This window comes from Vulpes lagopus, chromosome 11 (genome assembly GCF_018345385.1).
Source record: "Vulpes lagopus strain Blue_001 chromosome 11, ASM1834538v1, whole genome shotgun sequence".
NCBI classification, from domain to species: Eukaryota; Metazoa; Chordata; class Mammalia; order Carnivora; family Canidae; genus Vulpes; species Vulpes lagopus.
Genome location: NC_054834.1, coordinates 75,596,710 through 75,600,153, shown reverse-complemented (window position 1 = coordinate 75,600,153; position 3,444 = coordinate 75,596,710).

Genomic DNA, 3,444 nt, shown 5'->3' with positions numbered 1-3,444 from the left:
CTGAGCCAAAGGCAGACACTCAACCACTGAGCCACTCAGCCATCCTTTTTTTTTTTTTTTTAACAGTTTTAAAAACAAATCTGCTATAAACACCTTTAATTTTTATTTTTGAAGAAAATTTAAAATAGTTATTCTCAATCCTGGAATGACTTGTGTGCTTTTTAAAAAATAGCAGTGCTACATAGGGCCCACTCCCAGGGACACCAATGTCATTATTTCGGGTTGAGACCACTGGTCTGGAAATAGTTTTCCTAACCAGCAAGAAAATGTATGTTACCTAACCCAGGTGCTAGGGTTAATTATGGACATACTCTGAACACCTAGTTGGTAGTTACCATGAATTGGGCAGGACAAAGGCAATACATATCTTTAAGTGAATAGACCCGATTTTCTCTAACAAACATCTTGACAAGGAAGTTTCCTATAAAAAATAAGAATAATCAGAAGATTAAAGGTCACAGCCCATGGCATAAAACCAAATACTGGTCAGAAACTAAGTGAAGGCAAATTCTGATGATGATACAAGAATTCACTCTTTATTATTTTTAAGATTTTACTTATCTTTTTGGCAGAAAGAGAGAAAGAGTATGAACAGAGGAAGAGGGAGAAGCAGACTCTTTGCTGAGCAGGGAACCCAATTCGAGGCTCCATCCCAGAACCCCAGGATCATGATCTGAGCCAAAGGCAGCCGCTTAACGGGCTGAGCCACTCAGGCACCTCAAGAGTGAACTATTTCAACAGGGCTCCTTCATGTGCCTGCTGACCCCTCTAATAATCTTTACAGTAGCAGGCAAATAACCTCCAGACTTCTCTACCTTTACCTCCTAAGGCATTGACCAGTCAGGGCACTAGTTTTTAAGAGACTTTGACAACAGTCTTCTGGGCATCTCTAAGTTGTGGCCACAGGGAGATGCCTTCCGAGGTGTCCAGGATCCAAATATCAAGGATTCCCTGGGCAGGGCAAGATCAGGAAGGTCTGCTGAGGGCCGATCAGCTAAGTAAGGTAAGGGCTGGCAGGGTCCCAGCCACTGCTGCTGACAACCATACAGGGAAGAGGAACTCGACTCACTGGGCAGAGTGGTGGGCTGTGGTGCTCACCCTGGAAAACAGCCCCCACAGCACACACCTGGTTACATTTTCACTGACCTATGGGCATTGTGGTCAGGTGCCTGGCAGTGGGAGGACTGAAAGATGTCACTGTCTCCATGACCCATGTGCCACATGAATGGGATCAACATGCTGATCTAGCATGAGTTGCCAAGCAGCAGGTAACCCCAAAAGGGTTTTTTTTAAAGATTTTATTTATTTATTCATGAGAGACAGAGAGATAGAAACAGAGACATAGGCAGAGGGAGAAGTAGGCCCTCCATGGGGAGCCCGATGTGGGATTCCATTCAGGAACCCTGGGATTATGACTTGAGCTGAAGGCATATGCCCAACCACTGAGCCACCCAGGGGTCCCCAAAAGGTGGACTTTAAAAGATAAACTGAAAAAGACAATTGAATGTCTGGAGCTCAGTGTCCAGTGCAGCACACACTGCTCTAAATTCAGTGGTTCCCTTTAAAGAAGTCCCTAGCTTTCCTAGAGCTCTTGGTTGTGAAGCTGGGGAGAGGTGAGGAGGCCCAGACTGGCTCTAAGAGGCCAAACCACATGATGAAGCTCCCACCTTCTAGTTTTCCCTTCCCATGTCTACCTACCCCTGGACACAGAGGCTACAAGAATTTGCAAGTAGCAAAAAAGAGGCTGGGGTGGGGGACTCTGGCCTGTGCTTCTTTTGCAACCACTATGCTCGCAGGTTTGAGCCATCAGTAATGTCAATATTGATGCTAATTATCATGAGTAAGAAGTGTAGACTCCTATGATGACCAGGATGGCCCACGAGGCAGATGGTGGGAAATGATTTAGGATGATACAAAGGACATAAGGAAAAAACTGCTCAGTCCCCTGGAGACAAACCTGGGGAAATGGTGCAGGTAAGACATGAAGAAGACTGGAAGGGGGAAAGTGATTGTTGAGGGACCAGGCATGGGGGTGGCAGGGCTGTGGAAGGAAGGGAACATCTTATATGTGGGAAGTCAGGGCACAGGTAGGGATGCTAATTGCTTTCTCTCAGCTCTTGTTCATGGGATATCTGGCCAGTTTGACCCAGATATTCGCTGCCACCCTCAACTTGACCACTGACAAATAAGGAGTCTTTGGCAGAGGGAGAGGGAGAGAGAGAATCTTAAGCAGGCTTCACGCCCAGCACAGAGCCCGGAGATGCGGGGCTCAATCCCATGACCCTGAGATCATGATCTGAACCTGAAATCAAGAGTCAGATGCTCAACCCACTGAGTCACCAGGTGCCCCTAATAAAGAGTCTTCATCAGACACCTGCCAACAACTACCGAATCCAGGAGGGAGCAGCCTCCACTCAAGAGGACAGAACAAGATGAACTTTCTGAACACTGGCTTGGTCCGTTTACTTTCCTCTTGTTATTGTTGGATGGGTTTTTGTTTCTTACAAATTGGTTGCTCTAAACTCTCCAGCACAGATGTCAATGGACAATCACATTGCTCTGTACTTCCTGTGGGCCTGTTAAGGTGAGGTATGTGGCTGCCAGCCTCTCTCACTGCATTATTTGTTCCATGACATGTTGCTGGCTTGTCCTCTGATAGGGGCTGGGCTGTGTAGCCTGGGCAGCCCACAGTGGGGCAGCTAGCACAACTATCACTCTAGTCTGATGGTTTCTAAGACAAGGGAAGGGGAGTTGGTCCATGGTAATTCATAGAATGAGAAAAAATATTTGCAATTCATATATGTGAGAATGGATGGATATCCAGAATATATAGAGGACACCTAAACCCCCTAACCAAGTTAACACAATCCAAAAATAGGCAAAGGACTTGAATAGACATTTTCCAAAGACAGACAACAGCACATGAAAAGATGCTCAACATCACTGGTCATTAGGGAAATGCATATGGAAACTGCATTAAGATACTACCTGACTGAGATCCCTGGGTGGCGCAGCGGTTTGGCGCCTGCCTTTGGCCCAGGGCGCGATCCTGGAGACCCGGGATGGAATCCCACGTCGGGCTCCCGGTGCATGGAGCCTGCTTCTCTCTCTGTGTGTGTCTCTCATGAATAAATAAATTAAAAAAAAAAAGATACTACTTTACATAGGGTACCTGGGAGGCTCAGTGGTTGTCTCTCATAAATAAATAAAATCTTAAAAAAAAAAAAGATACCACCTGACAAGCATTTGATGGCTATTACCAACAAAACAAAATAACAGGTGTCAGCGAGGATGTGTAGGAATTGCAGCATTTGTGAACTACTGGTGGGAATGTAAAATGGTTCGGCCATCGTGGAAAGTGGTATGGTGGTTCCTCCAAACATGAAAAATGGAATTACATAATGATCCAACAATGCCACTTCTGGGTATATGCTCCCAAAGAAT